Here is a 23,297-nt window from a genome sequence, read left to right as displayed (position 1 = left end):
CTGAGGAAAAGCAGAAGAGCATAAAGTTGGGTCTGACCCAGGATGGGTGGGATGTGGAAACCAAGACATCAGTCTCCCTAAAATGGTACTCCTTCAAAGAGATGGTGCGTCTTAATAAATGGAACCTGACCCTCCACCACTGAGCACCACTTGATCAAGGCCCTTTCCAGAAAGATCGCAGCCCTGTTCCTTAATTGTGAACACAGTGTCTAAAGAAGTGTCCACAAATGCGCCCCCCAACCAACACACACTCATCTGGTCTCCCTTCACTCCAAACAGAGCTGGCCTTCACTCCAGGGAAGCTTGGAGTCCCCTCTCTCCTGGCCTCCCTCTTGCTTCCCTTTTCTATTTCTTGGCACCTGTAACCTTGGTCCAACCTTCCAGAATCCTACATGGTTAGATCCAGAGAAAGCACTTTTCTGTCTACTTACCTCCCCGTCTTTTTCTCCAGGTTTATTGAGGTATAACTGATATACAAAATCTGCACATAGGTAATGTATATCATTTGGTGAGTTTGGACATATGTATATACTTACACATAATCCAGGTAATAGTAACCATGGATTATTATTATTAATAACAATTTACCTCCAAAAGTTTCCTTGTGTCTCATTGTTTGTTTTGTTTTTGAGACAAAGACATGAGATCTACCCTTTTAGTAAACTATTGAGTACACAATACCTTACTGTTGACTACAGACACCATATTGCACAGCAGATCTCTGAAACTTACCCTCTTGTATAACTATAACTTCCTAACTTTCTACCCACTGAACAAGAACTCCTCACATTTCCTCCCACTATCCCCTGGTAACCACCATTCTATTGTCTGTTTCTATACCTTTGACTATTTTAGATATCCCTATAAGAATCGTGCAGTATTTGTCCTTCTGTGACTGACTCATTTCACTTAGCATATTGTGTTCCAGGACCATCCATGTTGTCACAAGTATCTACTCTCCATTTCTAATGTGGAGTGACCATCACCAGTGGCTCTTAGTATCCATTAGTTGGACAAACCAATCTCTCAGTAGCCTTGATCTCCTCATGAGGTAAAACTTTTAGAGGCTAAAATTTTCCCTTCCCACAAGGCATGAGAACAAGAAGGAACAGAGCTGGTGAGGGGAAAAGAGAAACCATATTGTCACTTTAGACATTAACTTTTATTTCAATAGCCATGAGTTTGGGCTATTAATTTTAGAATCGAAAGTTGTCATACATTAATGTATTTGAGCAGTCTTGGGATCTTGGTTTCATAGAAAGAGACTTCTGTCTGTTTCATTTTTACTTTTTGACATCTGGTTTTTCACCAGAAAACTACATCTGTTCCCCTGCTCATAAAGAAGGAGCAAATAGAGTTAAAAAGAAGCTAAGTCAGTTGTTAAAATCCCAATCACATGATTTGCAGAATAGGAGTTAGAATTCAGAATCCTGGGGTGTACTAGGCATTAGCCCAGGTAACCCTAATTTCTGAAAGATCCTTTTAAGTTTAGCTAAATATTACAGAAGTTCTTATGGCATCTACTTTGTGAACAACTCAGGGATATAAGGAAAAGTCTTTGGCCCACTTAACAAACCAAACTAACTGATGCAAATAATGATTGATGCCCTGTGTTCTGTCTTGTCTATAACTGAACGTTTCTATGGTGAGTAAGGAAATTCAGCGGAACATTGTTGTAACTACAACTCAAAGAGCAAATGTGATCCTTCTCTGGAACACATGACTTTGGGCAAGATGGATGCCAGTGCCTTTGCCTGGGGCGTCACACAGAAGCAGCACTGGGTAGAACAAGGATATCGCAGAGTGTGGTTTGTTGGTCTCTGGATATAGAAGTGCATCATATGGTCTACAGGCAGTTTGATGGTTTCAGAGGAACTGCCAAGAAATGATTTATTCACAGACATTGCTGAATTTGAAAGGTACGATTAGTGATTATATTCTGAAAGACTCAACTTATTCTACAAGGACTGCAGTGGCCCTTTTCTCCTTGCTGGTTCATTCAATAAACAGGATGTAGTTTATCTTGACTCACTCATTCTTGCCTCATTTACATATTTTTGTTTACATTTGTTAGATTTCCACGATTCATTCTTCCTTTTCTAAGGTGTATATTCTTGATTCACAGAAATGGATCAGTGGCTCAAAAGCTGTTAATTGAAGCATGAAAGTAGTGATGAAAATAGTAAAGCAAATACCACAACTTCGAATAACATCGTAAATATAAATAGTGAACAGGGCTTAGATGTGAATATAGAATGTGACTCTGCATGTGCCGAGATAACTGAATTTCTAAACGTGATGAATTTTCACAAGCTGTAAAAGAAAAGTGCAAATAAGAACAAAGGATGTCTGAAAACCTGATTTTGTTGGACCAACCTTCCATTTTCCTTTAAGATTTCGGCACTCTGTCTGATATAAAACTTTGTCAAATAGTGACATAGGCCACCAAATTTTCAAATCATTCTGAAATATGATCAACACACTAGAAAGTTTATCAATATTCTTTTCAGAACAACCGTTAAATCATGCTTTCCACCATTCAATGGACAAATTTTATTTCTGAAGGCTAAGAAAAGGCCATTCAGAATTTCTCTCCTTATTGGCGAAAAAAAAAAAGTAAAACAAAACAAACAAGAAACAAAAACAAAACACTGGTCCAGTAACAATATGGTTGATAAGCTTATAAAATTTAATGACAAATATTATGTTTGGAGAAGAAGTAGTATGAGCTACTGAAAAGTCCTTTTATCAAAGGATGCTATTGGATGTCATATAATATCAGTGGCATGGCAGCAGATATTTTGCTTTATGATTATTGAGACCATTGATGTCAGAGTGTGCGAACCAGCTCTTGCCAAGTAGGAAATGACATTCAAGAAAATAGAGCAAATGTTTGCTGAGAACTTCCTCTGCACTATGTGCCTTAGGTGTTCTATCTCATTTAATCAGCCTCAAAATCCTATGAAGTAGGCACTATTCTTCTCCCTCCTGACAGCTCAGAAAATCATAGCTTGGACAAGGTTAGAGGTACAGTCGAGGAACTTGACCACCAGGGGGTCAACTCCAGAGCCTAAGCAATCACAATCCGCTGCTTACTGGACAGAAAACTTGATGATTTTTTGTTTTGTTTAGCACTGAAAAATATGCCAAAGGGACACAATTATTTATTTTATCAGAATGACTTGCAAAGATGCACTGGACTCAGTATTGATAAAAAAAACATAGAACAAACCTCAGTTCCTAAGTATACTTTTCCACTTTGGGTTCTCCAGGAAGCAGTCTCTGAGAGGGACATTACCATTTAGGATGTCTATTAAGGAATGTTCTTGGAATTGGCACCTGTGACATGGAGGGGAAGGAAGTGGGATCGAGCAGAAGGAGAAGTGAATAGTGCTGTTGAAGACCTCAGCCGACTTTCTGGAATGCTCTGGAGGAGCAGAGATGGTCGTCACAATTGTCTTAAGTTTGAGCAAAGAGGCCAGTTTTTATAACTGTGTCTAACAGGCATTGGACATGGGCTTCCCTCAGATGGAGTTGTTATCTTTAGCAAGGCAGAGGGCTGACATCTGAGGGCCCTTGCCAGTGGTGCTCCCAGTAGGTGAATGAATAAGTCCCTTATTTCCAAAGGGGCCTCTCAGAGCATGCACTCCAGAGCTATAAGGATCAATGGGCAGTGAGATCAGTCCTTTGCTTTTTCCACCCTCGCATATTCTGACTGTTGAGGAAAAGAAGCACAAACTTTAAAAAATGTAATGCTAATTGTTTTTCTGTGAGTGTGTAAATTGCATATCTCAGCCACATTCAATATCTAGACTAGACCAATCTTCAAGGCTGGTATACTATTCATTTTAGTTGCATTAAAAATATCAGAATTTCTCAAAAACCCAGAGTTGTGGTGGAACGGGCTTAATCACTAATAGTTTGTCTCTTTTCTAAAAAAATTTTTTAATTCAGTGCCAAAACACCCAGTGAGGTGCAATTTGGTACTTTGGCAACACACACACACAGAGTCCATATATGCAAGAAGAGGGCACGGAAAATGCAACAAAGAGGGGATTCAAAATCCATTTGTCATTATTTTCCAAGTTGAAATATTTAACCTTCCAGCTTCTGATAATAATAAGCTTTGGTGAAAAATAGACTGTGGCAAAAAAAACCCACACAAAAAACAAAAAAACAACTCTGTGGTTTCTGGATCTATGTTTTATCTGAATATATGGAACTCTTTGACATTTTAAAACAGCCCATAATTGTGAATGTGGATTGTCTAACTTGGTAAAAATAAAGTCAAGATAAGAAGCTGACAGAATATAAAAACAGCCCAGGGGCTCAAAATCTCTAACATTAAACTGAAAGTCCATACATTAGAAAAAGAATTGCAGGAGTGTTGATTATTCACTGATGAGAAATGATTATCATCATTATTCTTAATTTTGAACTATTATATTTTTAATCAATTTCCTAATTGTGCAAAACATTTAAAAAATGTACTTAAATGAGTGGCCTACCTATGTGCCAAATGTTCATTGAGGGATCTATAGATAAAAAATCATTGAGAAATACAGGGTAACAGGGAGAAGACCAGATGTTGGGTTCTAATTCTGACTGCTACAGTAGAGCTTTGCGACTTGGGCTGATCATTTACTTCTCTGGGCCTACGTACTTTCATCATTAAAGTAAAGGGGTTTGTTTACATCAGAGTTTTTCAGCTTCAGCATTATTGACATTCAGGGCTAGATAATTTGTTGTTATGGGGAGAGAGCTTTCTTGTGCATTGTAGGATATTTGGTAGCATCCCTGGCCTCTACCTACTGGAAACCAGTAGCACCCATTCCTCCCTCCCCTGCATTATGAGGACCACAAATATATTTAGGAAGTGCTAAATATTCCCTGGGAGTGATATGACCCCCAGCTGAGAATCACAGGTTTAAATATTTTCCAAGAACAAATCATCTTTGAATTTCTATGAATTTTATGAACTCTCCCTGACATATATAGTTTGTGATTTTAAGAACCAGGGCTTGATGATTTGGGAAATTATCAATTTTTCCATATGGTAAGTGATGCTAAAATTAAGAAATTGCTTCTGAAAGCATGGCTTGAGAAAAAGCCAAGGATGTGGCTGTCCAACATTTCACTGAAACTTTTTACTGAAACTCTGAAAGATCAAAAGCTCAGCGTACTCAGGAGCAGGAGATTGAGGGCCATAGATCTTCTCCATCAGATGAGAGGGCCCTAGGAAGCTTAAGGACATTGTCTCTCAGCCATCTCAGTAGAAGCTAAAAACAGAGAAAAGAATATCCACAGATGATCTGTGGAAGAACCTTTCATCTAATGGAGTGAACATCCATGATATTCATACCCAAAAGGTTCTTGAGAATTTTATATCAGCAGAAATACTGCCAGGTTGGACTGAAAGGCACAGATAGATTTCAAAGGCTCTCAGACCTAACAGTCTCCTGATAGGAGGCAGGCTGATCAAACTACTCAGTTGAAATTGCATGCTATCATTTTCATGAAAAAAGGAAGGATGGGTCTGAGGGCAAAATCAGGGCACAGAGTGGGAAGCCCAGTGCACAGAGGTTAGAGATGAGAGTCACAGAAACCTGGACAGCTAAAAAAGTTTGACCAGCTGAATTTCAAAACTGCTTTGTATCAGTGATTACTTTTTGTTTTCCACTTTACCTCTTTTTGAGTCTGATTATCTCTGACTGTTAACCTATACCTGCCCCACCTTTGTATGTTAAGTATAGATAATTCATTTTTTTAATTCCATAGATTCACAGATGGAGTAAATTGTGGTCAGGAGCTTCAGCTGCACTCGATGTCGATGACTGAGATGATGAGATTTAAGACTCTGAGTTGATGAACTTTAGATGAGATTTTTGGACTCTGAGTGATACTATCATGGGATGAGACCCTTGAAAACTTTGAGAGAGTGTGAATATATTTTGCAATTGGGAGCCATGTGAATCTTTGTTGGCTGGAGTATGAATTGCGGTAGACAGAATTTCTAAAATGCTACAGACCTTCCCCAAATATGTCCTACCATAGTTCTTGGAACATGTGAATATGATGAGATATCACTCCATGATTATGTTATGTTACGTGGCACAGTGAACATTAATATAGGGAGATTTACAAGTGGGCCTGATCTAATCCCATGAGCCCTTAAAAGCAGAAGAGGAAATCCAAGAGCTCCAAAGCATGGGGAGGATTCAGTGTGTCATTACTCATTTGAAGGTGGAGGGGCCACACAAGAAAGAATATGAGTGGCTTTAAGGAACTGTATGAGGTCAATAGCTGATAGCAGAGAAATGAAGATCTCAGTCCTACAGGAAGTGGATTTTGCCATCTTGAATGAGATTAGGAGTGGATTCTTTCCCAGAGCCTCCATATAAGAACCCAGTCTGGGTGATACCTGACTCCAGTCTTGTAATATCTTTAGCATAGAACTCTGTTGAGCCCTCCTGAATTGCAGAACTATGAACTAATATATGGATGTTGTTTTAAGCTAAGTTTGTGGTAATTTGTTATGCATCAATAGAAAATGAATGCATATGCTAAATGTAAAAAAAGCTGCTGAGAGATATTAATACAGTTTGAACAGAAAAATAATAATAATACAATATTAGAAGATAGGAATGTGACACATACACACACAAAATCTTTCTGGATCTTTAAAGTATGAATTCCCTAAAAGCTATTCAGCCATGAATTGAAATGGAGGCTGGTTATTGTTCATACACAAAATAATGATTTATAATATCAAAAGGAATAAATATCCTCAAGTAAATATAAATAAATGGAAATAGTGACAGAAATACAGACAAAAATTAAAGGACTAACACAGAAAACAAAACAAAACAAAAAAATAAGAAATGACAAGGGAACAAAAACTATGAAATCTGAAGGAAAAGAAAGAAAAAAAGAAAGAAGGGAAGAAAGAATAAGAAAATTATGAGAGATTGTGTGTACAACTCTATGGAAATAAATTTTAAAACCTAGGTGGAAAGGATAACATTATAGTAAAATATAATCTACTCCAAATAACCTCAGTATAAATAGAAAATATAAACAAAAGAGTTTCCATAGGATAAAAAAAAATATGCAAAGTTGTAAAAGAGCTCCATCATGAAAAAAGCACCAGGCCCAGATAGTTTTACAGAAAAATTCTACCAAATCTTTATAGAAGAACTAATCTCAAGGCTACTTAAAATGTTGTTGAATATATAGAAAAAAGGAAAACTTCCAAATATTTTCTAAGAGACAAGTACATATAAATCAACACTGATAAAGATTGAACAAAAATAAAGCCATAAACTAATCTCATACTTGGGTATTAATGCAAAAATCTTTTAAAAACATGAACAGATAGATTTCACAACACCTTAAAAAATAATACATCACTGCAAAGTGGGGTTTATTCTAAGACTGTAAAGATGCTTCAATATTAGAAAATCTGTAAATAATCTATAAATACAATGTAAAAAATCTAAACAACTCATCATATTAATATATCAGGATTATTTCCATAGGTGCTTAAAAGACACTTCACAAAGTTCAACACTCATTCCTGATAAAACCAGTCCATAGAACAGAAATCATAGATACTTCTATACTATAATTACATATACATATGCATAATCTCTGAAATCTGCCTGTTAGTGTGGACATATTAGAGGCATTATTGCTAAAGTAAGAAACAAGGTAAGCATGCCCAATATAGCAAATACTATTTAACATGGTTTTAGAAGTATGAGCTAAAGAAGTTAGATGAGAAGGAAATTAGATGCATAAGAATTGGAAAGAAAGAGGCAAACTTTTGAAATTGTATACCAGGAAAACTCAAGAGAATAATAGGAAAACTATTACAAACAAAAGAATGTAGTAAAAGAGCAGGATATAGAATTAGTACATAGAAACCATTACAGCTTTGTATGTATAAAAGTTAGGTGATGTAATGGAAGAGAAGACCCAAATTAAAATTGCAACAAAGAAAAGGGGATACCCAGTCATAAAAATTAACAAGATTTACAAAAGTTAAATGAGAAAAACTTTAAAATATTCCTGAAAGACCCCAAATTAGATTTGAACAAGTGGAAAAGCCTACAGTGCTCTTAGACAAAAAGGCTCAGTATCATAAAGATATTAATTCTTCCTAAGTTGTTTTATAAATTTAACACAATCCCAGTAAAAACACTAAGACATTTTTTTTAATGAACTATCCAAGTTGATTTTAAATTTACATGGAAAATACACAAGCAAAGGTAGTGGCAGAAGAACCTTACAAAATAAGAGTATCAGTGGTGGGGGTGGTGATATGTTATAATACAGTACAGAATTTACCCCATGCAGATGGAAATTTGGTATATGATAAAAATGGTATTTCATATCTTTAGGGAAAAGTTGAACTTTTAAATTAATGGTATTGAGATATTGAGAAAAAGATACAATTAGATCTGTATCTCATTCCATACACCGGGATAAACTCCAAATTGTCTAGAGATCCAAATGTAACAATCTAAACATACAGCTCTTGAAAGGAAGTATGGATGAATCCTTTAAAAACTGGATGTAAGAATACTTACCAACCATGACTCAAAATCCATAAGGAATTTTAAATAATTAGGTTCAATTACATTTAAAAAATTGGATGATTCAAATCACCATAAGCAAAGTAAAAAAAAATTAAAAACATTTACAATTTATACAAAGGTCTATTTTCACTAAAAACTAAAACATAAATCGCTGCTAAAATTGAGGGGGAAAAGACTAATAACCCAATAGAAGAATGAGCAAAATATATAACGAAGTAATTCATAGAAAAGGTCATTAATCTCACTCATAACTTGAGAAGTACAAATTAAATTATATTATCATTTCTCATGTGTCAGTTTGATAAAAATATAAAAATTTGGAAATAGAAAATTTTGGCAAAGCTATGGGGAAACAGTCATTCTCATATATTTTGTGGGAATGCAATGGTGTATGACCCCTATGGAGGGGGCTTTGGTAACATCTATAAAAATTATATATGCATTTATCCTTTTCTCAGAAGTCTCACTTCTAGGAATCGAGCTTAAAAATGCAGTGGTAGAATATGAAATGACTTATGCACAAGATTATTCACTGTGGCATTTTTTATCATAGCAAAAGATTGAAATCAACCCCATCAGTTTGCGACTGGTTGAATAAACTATGGTGCATTCATACAATGTAATATTGTGTAGCTATAAAAAAAGAATGAGGAAGGTCTTTATACACTCATGTAGCTTGAGAACCAGGATATAATTTAAGAGAAAGCACAAAGTACAGAAAAATGTATATGCTACGAGACTTTTTGTGTAAGAAAAGAGGTTAAATGTATGTGTAAATAAAAATGCAAAAAGCATATTTGAAAAATAAATACTAGAGAATTAACTAAAAAGGAATAGAAACTATTACCTGTAGGGGAAGGAAGAAACAGAATGAAACAGACAGTGACAGAAATGTGTCTTCTCTGAATGTAATCAGTTATATTGCTTTCACTTTAGAATCATGTAAATGTTTTACATGTTCAATTTTAAATAGAGTAAAAAAAAAGAAAGAAGAAAGCAATTCCTAAAGATTGAAAAAATTATAAACATCTGTTACTGACAGGAATACAGAAAGAGTATTTTCTCACACATTGGTGGTGTGAATTAAAACATTTTTTGAAAGCAACGTGCCTGGCAATATCTATTAAAATGGTGTGTGTGCATGTGTGTGTCTGTGTGAATGTATGTGTTGACCTAACAAATCTATTCCTAGGAATCCATACCAGAGAAGTAAAAACATCCAAGGATATAAGAATGTCGACATTTATTGCAGCAAAAATCTCGAGGTAAAGTTCTTGTTTTTATGGGGATGACTGACAAAATCATTGTGCATTTACACAATGGAATATTGTACGGTATTAAAAAGAACGAACTGGAACTTAGAGGAGACTTAGAGGAATTTCTATAGTACTCTTGAATGATAAGGACAAGATATAGAAAAGTATAAAATCTGATTTTTGTAGGAAAGCAATGAGGAAAAAATCATAAAATGTGTGAGTGTTTGTGTGTGTGTGTATGATTATATGATCAAGAGGAAGATAAGTAGGACTGCATAGGAATAGGAATTACCTGTAGGGCTGGGGCAAATGTTAGGGAATGGGAGGGCCAAGCAAAAAAAATGGGGGAAACAAAACTGCTTTAAAATGGATAAAAAACAAAGTTTGTTTGCATTTGCATAGTTTGCATTTTGCTCTTCTGTAAAAATTATATACAGGTGACCAGGTAAAAAAACTGGCCAACATTTAAGAAAAGGCATGCAGATAAAATCTTAGATATGGCATGCATAATTAATGTTGAACCAAAGCTTAGAAAAGAAAGAAAAGGTATGAGGGAAAGGAAAAAGGAAAAAGGATAAGGAATGGAAGACTTGGAGGAAAGAGAAATCTGGAAGAGTGAGAGAAATAGGAGGCTTGAAGAACAAATGTCCCAGCAACAAAATATCAGCTTCATGTTACAGTGCAAATGCTGGGCTTAGAAAGACTGTTTCTAAACATGCCCGCTTCTTCAGCAAAGCCTTTCCTCTTGACTCAAGCAGAAATGATTGCTTTCTTCTTAAAACCACCTGTGGTCTAGTGTGTACCTGTAAATATCTCATTGTGTTGTAATTATTTCCATGTGCTTTCTCTCCTTTGATCTCCTTGTCATCTTTGTTATTAACATTTTTTTAAGCTTGATGTTTATGTCAGTGTCTTGCATAGAAGACATTATATCAATATTTATCAAAAAGAATTGTTTAAATTAAATGGATAAGTTTAGAACCTAGGTTTTCTTTCTCTGAGGCTACTTTGCTGCTCTGAAAAAAATTTATAAGTTACATAGGGGAGTTTCCATTTGAAGGGTCTGAAATACTTATTTGCAACATCCCAAAAGAGCAGGGGTGCTTTCCCAGGAAGTGAAGAATGGAAATATGCATGAAGGAGAAAAAAAGTGAAACTAGCTTCCATTCCTGTTTGTTAGTCTGTGTGGCTATGAAGTTCTGTATGTAAATTAACACAGCAGTAGAATAACTAAACCATCCATTCTCCTAGTTAGGCGAGTGAGTCTGGGAGAAAGGCTAGAGTAGCCTCCTTGGATACGGCATTCACAAGCTCAGAAAAAATGAGTTTAGGAAATTGGGACTAAGGTAGTCTCTTCCACCCCTACGGTCCCAAGAAGTGATCTATACGGTGGACCACCTCCATTTTAAGAAAAAAAAAAGACCTGGGCTCCAGAAAACGAAAAGCTCCCTTTCTGCTCTTCATCTTTTCACTTTACTTTGTTTCCTCACTCTTAGTCTAAATCATACTTCTGTGTTACACATCCTCTCCTTTTCAGAGTAAAAGCACATACCTAGTGCTATGCAAAAGCTTTTCCATCATCACCATTTTATTCTCCTCATTCCTTATTGAAACCACAAGCTTCGGGGCTTAAATTGCCTACGTGTGGTCTTAATTCATTCTAAAAATACTAAATCTAGTCAACAGTTTTGAGCTATAGGAGCAGGGTGATAAAATGTGTGTTTTCCATTTCAGGGATCTATGTGCATAAATATCTCTAAGCAATAAAATCTTATAGCTTCATACTTTTCAAATGGGAAGTTTCCTATGTGAAGTTGAAAGTCTGAGAAAAATGTTATGCTTTCATAATACAGTATTACTTACTTAACCATTTCAATCACATTATCCACATATTATTATGGTGTATGGATTTCTATCCTGCATATTTCTTTTCTCATGTGTGTGGTTTTAAAAACAGGAAGACATTTCCAATCCCAAAAATAAAATAATGATGAAGGTAGCCCTATTATGTAAGAACTATCTTGGAATAAACCATATGCAGAAAAACAGAACCAACAGGATATATATATAATTTTGATTATCTATAGGGATTTTATATGTATAAATTTTATTTATATTATATATAAAGATATAGATATCGTTATGTATAATATGTAACTTATACATATAAAATCCATATATATATATATAGAGAGAGAGAGAGAGAGAGAAAGAGAGAGAGAGAAAGAGAAAGAGAGAGTGTAAGGAACTGGCTCACACAATTACAAAGGTTGAGAAGTCTCAAGATCTGTAGTTCTCAAACTGGAGACCCAGGAGAGCTGGTGGTATATTTCCAGTCTGATTCCAAAAGCCTAAGAACTATGACAGCCACTGGTGTAAGTTTTAGTTGAGGGCAGGAGAAGACTGATGTCCCAGCTCAAGTAGTCAGGCGGGCAAAGTTCCCTCTCACTAGTCTTTTTGTTCTATTTAGGTTTGCAGTGATTGGTTGAGACCCATCCACATTAGGGAGGACAATCTGCTCTACTAAGTCTACTAGTTCAAACGTCATCTCATCTAGAAACACTCTCATACACATACCCAGAATAATATTTGATCAGATGTCAGGACATCCTGTCAAGTTGACACATAAAATTAATCATCACGCCATATGAAACCACGGCACACTCCTTTGAAAAATATCCTTTGCAGACATGGCTAGAGCATTAAAGGTATTTGACTTTCCTTAAATAATACTCATATAAGATATTAGAACTTTCAAATACGGGCTGGCAAGCCATTTTATGGTCCGATATATCCATGAACAATCAATTGTGTATTATAGGTACAATTTATTTCATCTGTTGTTTGGATTGGAGCACAACATAAATCTTAATTTGGCACCATTTTGATATAGTTCCAGTTCCTATTATTAGACAGATCAATTGCTCTTATTTAGAAATGTTTTATGCAACAATTCTCCAAAATAGTTTTTAATAAATTATCTGTCTGACAGGTTTTTTTCTCAAGATAATTAATTTTATATTTTCTCCCCATTATTAAATATTTTAAATATGCAAGTCTGCTGGCATTTAGTACTGTCTATCACAGCAGTGCCAAAAAAGCCTGCAGAATCTTGTTTTCAGAGATTTTGTTCACAAGCTTCCTTAATAGGGTATAATTTGCATAAAATAAGCTTAAATTGATTACATATTTCTGATAAGATTTTCTATTTCGCAAGACTGGAGCGGGGGAAGGCATATGTGTCACCACTGGCTGGTTTTCCTCCCTCTGGTGAAATGCCTGTCTGCCACTCTCAGCCCAGAACAATGCACTGAAGTCATGAAACAATTTGTCAATGTTCCTTTTAACACTGTGGTTATGCATTCCATGATTACTAAACTTGTACATACTTGATTAGCAAGCGGCAACCAAATAGAGATAAACAAAAAGAAAAGACAAAAAAAGCAAAAAAGCAAAGGAAAAGCTTTTATAAATAACTCACCAAACCCTGAGCTTCACTGTAGTGGAACTAGAGGTGCACAAGATATGAGTTTGGGAAATGTTTGTATGGCTTAGCCTTGGAAGTTATTCATTCAGCACCCAAGAGCCAGTTCAAAGTTAAAAAGCCCATAAAAGCTTAAATGTATTTCCCCTGCCTGCTTAGAAAATCATAAACCTTTTCTTCCTTCAACAGTATTTATTCAACAAATATTTATTGAGTGTCTACTAGTAGCAATGCTAGACACTTGACTAGAGAAAAAATAAAACCTGTTTCGGCCCTTTGGAGTCTACAGTATAAGGGAGACACACATTAACTAAATAATCACACATTGAGGTAAGATTGTATACAGAGACAGACTGGAAAAAAGAGCTACAGACTGACCCAAGCCAATTTGCTAGTTTGCAATGATAAAGTTATTTATGATAGGTAAAGGTGGGCTCCAAAAATTAATTTTGGTCAAGTCTGCATTCTCCCCACTTACCTCCTCACCACCAGGTGTCAGCTATAGTAACAGTAAGCCTCATGGAATCCTGTCACACAAATGGTTGCCAGTAAACTGGCATCCAAAAAGAAACACAAGTGAATTCATGCAACCTCATCTGTAAGGTTGATATAGTCCCAACCTTTAATCCTTAGATGTGGGCAGTGTTTCTCAAACATCGGTGTGCAGAGAAATCACCATCACCGGGGGATCTTGTTAAAGTGCAGTGGGCCTGAGGTGGGGCTGAAAGTCTGCATTTCCAGCCAGCTCTCAGGTATGGCTGACACTATTTCCAAGCCACATTTTGAGCAGCAAGGCTTTTAGATGCTGTATTAAAAGTCCACTTGATATTAATGTGACAACATTCCAGGAGCAGGATTCAGGTGTCAACACTCTCTGTAAGCATCTTGATTCAGAACCAGATGGACCCCTAAACTTGACACCCTTCTGAAGAGTTTATGCTTCTGGACCTGCTCAATTCTTTACCCTATTTCTGCAGAGGCAGGAGAAGGTGTACGAGATTCCTAGCCAATCCACATTTTAAAAATACCACTCATTAAACCAATGAAAAATGCAATTTGCTGATCTTCAAACCCTCTGGTGAATTAGAGATACTTGAAACCTTTGTGTACCTACCTCTGGAGTGTAGATTTTTTGTTAGAGCTTTTAAATGCTCACTGACCACACCCTGAGTGTGCGTTTTATCTTAAGGTCCTTCAATTATGAATTAAACATACTCAGGATGGAAACCAAGACATACGAACACACTGTGTATGCTGAAGCATTTACAAGTAATTTATGGGCAACATAAATGGTCTAAAACCTGGGTTCTAGGAATGCCTAGATTAAAGAAACAGGGCCCAGACTGGCAATGGCTTCCCTGGGCAAGAGCTGAAATCTACAGGATGAGGAGGGGTTGTCTTGGAATGAGAGCATTCCAGGCAAAAGGAACAGCATGTGCTAAGAGCCCCGCCTATAATAAGACAGAGGCAATGCCTTACAGCGTACAGCCATCAGATGATTATAAAGGTCACAGTGATTCTCCAGGAGTGGACGAAGGGACATGGCCCTCTGCTCTGTTCTTCTTTCCCTTGGGACATAGAGTCTCAGTCCTAGAGTGTACTTGACAGCTGCAGAATCACAGTTCCCTCTGTGATTAAGCCACAAACGGACCTTCCTTGTCACTCAGTTTTGTCTTCTGCCTAACTGATTGTGTCCCAGTTAGCACCTGGACAGACAATCCACAATCTTCTGGCCTTTAAAGAAACATCTGTGGCTTCTGGGAGAGAAATTCAGTGAGTCAGCTAAAAAAAACCAACCAATGGTTCGAGGAAAAGCATCTGTTAGCAACACAAAACTTTGCTTTTGGTTCAAGGGATGTTTTCCTATCTCATTCAAACTCACATGATTCCAGACTAAACCTGGTGACAGATGACAGTTATTTTGATGTATCCACAAAAACAGTACTGTTAAGTGGAATAGCATAAACACGGGTTATAATGAATGAACTTTTCATTGGGGGAAATTTGTAGGATGTGAAATTTGTCCTTAAACTGAGACATATTAGTATTCTTATATTTTTCCTAACTAACCTGACTGAATACAAAATGTGATTACACAGAATCCGTAAATGTTTGTTCTTCATATCTGATATCCCTCATAACTCATTGGCAATATGCTGTATTCTTTTTCTTGGACTCAGATTTTACTGAACTATGCCCCAGTCACCCAGTTTTATCTCCTGACAGCTCTTTCCTCCTCCACATCCTTCTAAAGAAGGGTGAGTGATGCATGAGGAAAAGGCAGGGGCAGGGAAACAGGACACACATCAACTTCTGCGGTAGAGCCGAAGATTTTGTTTGTTCGTAAAACTAATGAGCCTGTTTGGAGATGCAAATGCATCATCTTCAGAGCTATTAGTTTAACCTCAAGAGGCAACACAACCCAGCAAGTATGGCTGATTTTACCTTAAAAAATATGTATATACACATGTATATATACACAAACTGAGAATTCATCTTTAATAAAGATAAATGTCCAGACCAAGATTATTGGAGCTAAAGATAGGAGGAGTTCTTATATACACATACCTTATCTCCACAAGTCTAGATTGTACTATGAGTTATAAAACACCTTATAGTAACTTCAGTTTTTTTAAAGATGTACCTACCTTTGACTGTGTGAGGATTTGTTGGTTTAGGTGATAAGCTCTTTAGTAATAAAGACAATGTCGTACTGGCCAAACTGCTCATTCTGCTGCTTGGCTTTGGAATCCACTTAACCAGAGTTGTGTTTAGTGGGGTAAAATGTGAGCTTTATTATCTGTCCCATCACCTCCTGTTTCAACTCTGTTATCTCCACGGCCTCCACCAGGCTTCTTCAGAACTGGTTCAGGCTAGAAATAGAAACGGCTTCAAAAAATGTTTAGATAAACTCATGCATGGGCTAATTAATTATTAAGGGAGGCTGGCATGGTTTGGGTTACCTTCCTCGCCTTTTTAGGGTTGAGATCAGAGGCAATAAACTTGCTCTCCTGCCAAACTGCTATCACAGACAAAAAGGATAACTGCATGCACTGACCTCATGAATGAACATTTTTATGACCTTTTTAAATCACCTTCTATTTTTAAGAAATGGAACAAACACATAATATCTTGTGTAGATTTGCTTAAGCAGTTCAGACTAAATCTGATAGGAGGAATGGTCTATTATAATTGAGCAAGGCAGGATACAATCTTGAAAGGCAGGGCTGCCAACATTGCCAAGTTGCAAATGTGGCTCTAGTCAAAATGTAACTGTGAAGTATTGAAGTGATTGGCCGGTTATGCAACTATTTTTACAGTCATAAACTTAAAAAAGTAATTGTGAAACTGATAGTGCAAGGGAGTTCATTATCCCATTCTACTTTTTTCTACTTTTGCTTTTGATATTTTCCATAATAAAAAATTTCAAGTAATTGTTAGTAATGTCATTATTGAATAAAAGGACTCTAAAAGTGCATGTTTGGCCTTACCAATTTGTAGCTAATATTATTTGTAGCTGATATTATTTAGTCATGTTTAACACTTGACCACTTAATGGGCCATGGGCCCAAAGAGATTTGAAATGTAAGCATCACAGTTTCCAGGGCAAGAGCGGGAGGCATAGAGCAGTTTGCCCAGGCAGCTCAAAGTGGGTTACTGCCAAGATCAGAGAAAATTTGAGAGGAACGAGAAATCATCTGGCCCCCCAGTGTGGGCATCACCAAGTCCCTGCTGGGGCTCAGATTGGAGATAGAGGGTCTGGTATCAAAAAAGAAATAGGAGAGAAGGAACTGAGAATAACCAGAGAAGTGAGGGATTATGTCAAAATAAGCAGAGACTACAAGGCTGATCCCAGGCTATCCCTCCAGGAGTAGAGCTTGGTACATTATACTGAAGTCCCTCATCATCTGAGCCTGCATGGAATCAAGACCTACCTGCTCAACCCTACAGAGTCCTAAAGGAACTTGTTCCCTTTGGAATCACTGATTTGGAAAGACATTAATAATTCTCCCAGTCTGAACAACACCCAAGGATTTCATATTCCACAGAGATGATGGAGTCAGTGAGCAAAATACATTTTTGGAATGAATAAGTAAAGGAATCCTAGTTCTTCTAAAAGCTCAGCACAAACCCAAGACATTAGATGCAAAGGGAGAGTTCCCATCTTTGGTTATTATGCTCCCTCTGGTTCCCAAATTTAGCCTGTCCCTCTGGTGTAGGAAATAGAGTTTTATTTCAGATTTTGGCAGGTCACGCTGACAAGTGCTGAAAATGTCTGTTTCTGATCAATTCTGGAAGCTGCTTAGAATTTGACTCTTTTATCTCATGTATGTCCCTCATTCAAGTATCCATTCAGTCTATGTTCACTGACTGTTTTTTGGTTTTAGGCAGAGTAATAGGTCCTGAGGATAAAATTTGGAATGAAATATAATTCTTATTCCCAAGCGCTTATGGATTTGTTCTAATGATGTCTTTTGGGCGGTTCCAACATTGTGAAAGCAGAGGATGCCTTTGCTAAAGGGTGCCTCTGTGGATTGCAGATCTTCTACCCTTTCTTCTGTTACCTTCACTAGGTGACAAAAAGAAGGGAAGGTAGTCAGGAACAAGAAATACAAAACATTCTGCTTTACCTGAGCGCCCCTATCAGATTTTCTATTTTTTGTAGTTCAGGTTGCTGAGTAAATTTTCACGACTTAATCTGGCCAAGATCAGAGATAAAACAAATTCATCTCCATGGGATAGCACAATGATTTGCAGCTAGGAAAGTAGCCACACACAGCTAAGGCCATCCGCATCGTCCTATCACCAGATGTTTGCTGGTTCCAGAAATCTTACAATGGGACTGTTTGAAATTTCTGCCTTCCATTGGCTTAAATTTCTCTGAGTCATTCTTACACATTCCCTTCTTGAGTGACTTCTATCATAACAAGAAACATGTTTGCAAGGTGCAGATGGAGGCAGAGACAATTTTATCCAGAGGACTGAATGTATTCCTGGGGTAGTATTTATCCAGAATGGTCTTTCTACTTTCGCTGCCAATCTTTTCCAGCTGTAACAGCAGCGGCAGTTGCCTGGTCTTCAGCAAATAGAGACACGGTTGTCACATCATTAGATGTTAGATTTAAAAGGCTAAAACCATTCATTGGGATGATTTTCCTCTTTAAGCAATTTCATTGGATTCCCTTTCAAATAAGAACCAGAAATGGGAAATGATATCTACCCTACCTTGACAAAACCGCTCAAACATTTCACTTTGTAGGTCAGGGAGTTTTCTTGTGCCTTTCAATTTTTCCCTTTTTAGTAAGTAACCTCATTCTCCTCCTTGGTTTAGCTTCCAGTAGATTCCTGGATTTGGGGGAAAGTGCATTCAATTGATAATGAGAAATAACAAACATCTTTGTATTTTTTGGATCTTTACCTTTTAAGAAATAATAAAGGTAGGGTGTTTTCATTTCACAATCGCAGTAATTCATCACAGCTGGTGACCCTGGAGTTCTTTTTCCTTTTGATAATCATCTCTTTGTACTCACCTGGAGCACCGGGCTATGGTAATACTGCTAATAATTGCAACCATTTACTTATTTCGTGCTATAAGCCAGGCACTGCGTGAGGCACTTTACATACATCTCTTTTCTCAATCCTTGCAACCTCCCTGGGTATTATTACAATGACTTGACAAAGCAGGAAACTGAGGCACAGAGAAGTTAGGGAAATTGCTCAAGGTCAGGTAGCTTCATATTGCCTCCTCTGTCTAAAGTTCACAGCCATCAAAATCACTTCTCCCTTGAAATGTCCTCTTCTTCAATGTGTGTACATCACATACTTTATTTATTTATTTTTTAACATCTTTATTGGAGTATAACTGCTTTACAGTGTTGTGTTAGTTTCTGCTGTATAACAAAGTGAGTCAGCTATGTGTATACATCTATCCTCATATCTCCTCCCTCTTGAGGTTCCCTCCCACCCTCCCCATCCCACCCCCCTACGTGGTCACAAAGCACCGAGCTGATCTCCCTGTGCTATGTGGCTGCTTCCCACTAGCTATCTATTTTACATTTGGTAGTATATATAAGTGCATCACATACTTTAAAACACATAACTCAGGAACAGCCACGAATAAGGATAAAAACAAGGATATACCAAAAGAGCCAAAGGTTGGGCAAACGGCCTAATTTCTGAATTTTCCTTCTTTCATTCAAAAATGCAAATCATCATATTTACCTTTTAGGAATTCTTAGTTTATAAAAATTATGGTATTTCCTATCACATATTAGAAACTCAAAAAATGTCAGGTCCCTTTCCTTCTTATGATATAGTCTTTGTGCCCCTTCCTTTCTTCTGTACCCCACCCAGTTAATCCCAGTGAAGGAGGAGTGGGTGTGGCCAAAGCTGCATCAGAGTGTTCCATTCCTCTGAACTCAGTGATTGGTCAAGGAAAGACCACATAACTCAAGCTGGACCAATGAGAATACTCCCCAGGATGTTTCAGACTGAAGTTGGCAGGGGTCACTCTGTCTTTCCTCCAGGAATCATGGGCTTATTAGGATGTAAGTTCAGAGATGGCTCCTACAGTCATGGCCCCTCCACATGGAGGGAGTCAATAAGAGAGAAGTGCAGGAACAAGAGGTGGAAAGAGATCAAAAGCAACCCAGAAAGTTCAGACTGCTTTCTGGTCCCCAGACCTGGCCATTCCTAGGGCTGTGTTCACCCATTTCCCTCTCGCAGCTCGTGATTTTGTTAATCCTTTCACTTTTCAGGTTATCCTACTGTAAGTAAATAATTTTTATTTGAACTACTTTGCACTTTCCTTTCTCCTTCTGAAATGTGAGGTTTTTCCATCTAATTGTTCTGTTATTAAGTCCAGGGTATAACTGAATATATACGACTCTGGGGATTTGCTGCAAAATAATATAAGGATGGGGTAGTGGATGAAGTTGTAGATGGTGTGGAATTGGTCCTGGGTTAATGGTTTGGGGGGATGTGTGAGGGATACATGAGGGTTCATTATACTATTTTGTTTAGTTTTGTACATGCTACGTAAGTTTAAACTATCAAACAAACAGCAACAGCAACAATAAAAAATACAAACCGCTCTGTCTCATGTGCCAAAAAAGATGGATATGACATAAGAGCAGTTCCTGACAGATGGAAAGGAAAGACCTTTTGGTGTTTAGAGGAGGAGACTGAAAGACGGGGGAGCAAGGCAAGAGCTCAGGTGAAGATAGCTTGGCTCCCGTTCTGGGCTGAAATCTGGAAGGAGTGGAGAATGTGAAGGGAAAAGAAGCTTTTCTAAGTCAGTAAGTCTTTTGGCACTTTTCAGTTTTTCCCTTGACATAAACCACCCTCAGTGGGCTCTGGAGCAGTGCAGTAATGGGGCTTTAGGAGGTATCTTCTTATTCATTCATTTGCTCATTCATTCATTCGTTCATTCAGGTGCTGCCATCTGATTCAGGAAACAGAAAAGCCTTGCTAATGCAGTGTCTGACATATAGGTGGTGCCCAATAAATATTTGTTGAATTAATGCATAGATGGAGGAATATGCTATAAAGAAACACCTTTAATTATGGAACGCTTTTGACATTACATCAATACTCAATCTTCTACATTTAGAACCTGCCAGAGTCTCTGCTGCAAATTCTATTCTGAAGGCTGCAATAACTTGGCCAGGAAAACATTACCACTGAAATTTTGCATAGACATCACAGCTTGAAATTTGTTCTAAGTGACAGAGTTTGAAACCCCTAAATCAAGTTTTCTGGCTTTGAGTGACAAGGATGTCAAAAAGATGAAAAGTAATCTTTCAAAATATAGTTTTTTGCTTGTTGAACTGAAAACCTTTTATTTTCTTCTGGGTAAAGAAGCTCTTTCAATATGATGAATTCATGATGTAGACTTAATTGCCTTAGTAATTTTAACAGTGGTTAATTTTTTTAGGGGTTGTAACAAGCATTTGTTATGTTTAATTGATGAGAATCTAAATTGACTATTATATATTTTCTTTTATTTGATGCATAGACTACCCTGTGTTCATCAATGTCTTTATTTATGGCATTCATTTGAACCACAGCTATTTATTGAGTACAAGGTACTTTGTGCTGCAAAAAAGAATGAGAAGGCATGGCTTATACCTTCAAAGAATTAATAAGCTAATGGAGAGAAACGACATAATTTTTGGCTCTTTTATAGACAGGTAGGTTGCTTTAAATATAAACAAGGAAATTGTCATAAATTATGTGCCACCTTCTGGCATGTACCAAGCTGCTCCACCGCATTCTTCTCACCATGGCATCCCTGCAGGGCAATACACAATGGTAATTCTTCATCCCACTCTTTCTATTTGTCTTCAAACATGTGAAGGTAAACATAACTGGAGCTAAGGAAAATTGAGAAATCAGGAACGTTTGTGTAACCCAGGTGTCTCAGATAATGTCCAGCGTTCAGAAAGCACTGTTCCCTTTTCAAAAAAATAATAAAATAAACTCTGTTTTTAGAGCAGTTTTAAATTTACAGAAAAATTGCTAAGATTGTATGGTATGTCTATATATTGAATGAATCAATATAGACCATTATTATTAGCTCACATCCATAGTTTATTCAGATTTCCTTAATTTTAGTACTGTTCCCTTTCATTCAGATAGTAAGGATAATCTAAAATTGAGAGAAAATAGAAGGGAATAATGTGGGGGGAAATGTAGGTTGAACTGGCTACTGTGTGGCTAGAATCTACAGACCAGGACTTTTTTATAGGTACAATTATGGGATCATTTTTTCCTTGGCTCCTGAACTTGCCTCCATTTTGAGAAAGTCAGTGGAGTCCTTTTCAAACTTTAGCTTGAAATAATCAAAAGGATGCATTAAGGTCAGGGTGAGGGTGGTATGAACTGGGAGATTGGGATTGCCATACATACCCTAATATGTATAAAATAGACGACTAATAAGAACCTGCTGTATAAAAAATAAAATAGAATAAAATTTTTTTTAAAAAAAGGACTCATTAAGATGGTTTTCCTAATACAGAGGAGCAATTTGTCCTCAAAGTTGAATTCAACTCTACCCTTCAAGAGAAATAGAAACATTATTTTTAAATGATTTCACAATGCATCCCACATCTAGCCATTAAACTAAAACAAATACAGATTAGATTATATTTACCTTCATTATTCTGGGCCCCTCTTTGATATCTTTTCCCCACCATGTGCAGACTCAGAAATGCCCTCAGATATCCAGTATGGATAGTCTAGGGTCCTAAAGCTCTCTCCTAACCACAAGGATATAAGAAATGTACAAGGAAATGAGAATAACCTTCATGGTATACACCCTCCACACCAGGTGTCAACTCTGTTTTAACTGACAAAGTTCTGTTGGCCTTGTTAGAAGTCCTCTATTGGCTGGAGATTGCTTTGGCTGGAGATTGCTTCTTCTACGCATTGTGGTAGAACCATGCTGAGATGGGAAGTGGCCACCAGAGGACACTAGAATTGGTACCTGGGCAACCCGGCATGGAAATACCAATTCCAAACTCCCGCATCTGCCTTTGAGTGCTCTGTAAGTAGTCCCACGTCCTTAGGTCTCTGGTTGGATATCTGTCTGCCCTTTGGATCCGTTTTCTTAATTGGGGGTCCATGCATCCTCAGTTGGGACCCTTGTTGCCAATCCTGACCCCCGAACCTAAATGTGGTCTCTATTCTACCCAATTTCTTTTTTGCCTTGAGACACTTAGGAATATTTATGGTTTGCTGGACCATTTGTTCTTATTTTAGTTAGAATCTATTGATAACGTTACTCATTTTCTGACATCTCATTTCTATACCATACCATCTGAATTATGCCTAAATCTGAAAACAGACTTTCAGACCAGATTGCATTCTTTTGATACATGAGATTGTATTTAAAAAACAGGGGAGAAAATACCACTGTGGACTGCATTAAAAAGTTTAATGGGGGCTTCCCTGGTG

The sequence above is a fragment of the Balaenoptera physalus genome, assembly GCF_965194825.1.
Source record: "Balaenoptera physalus genome assembly, chromosome: 6".
Lineage (NCBI taxonomy): Eukaryota > Metazoa > Chordata > Mammalia > Artiodactyla > Balaenopteridae > Balaenoptera > Balaenoptera physalus.
The sequence above is the reverse complement of the archived record's forward strand: the minus strand, read 5'-3'. Positions refer to the sequence as shown.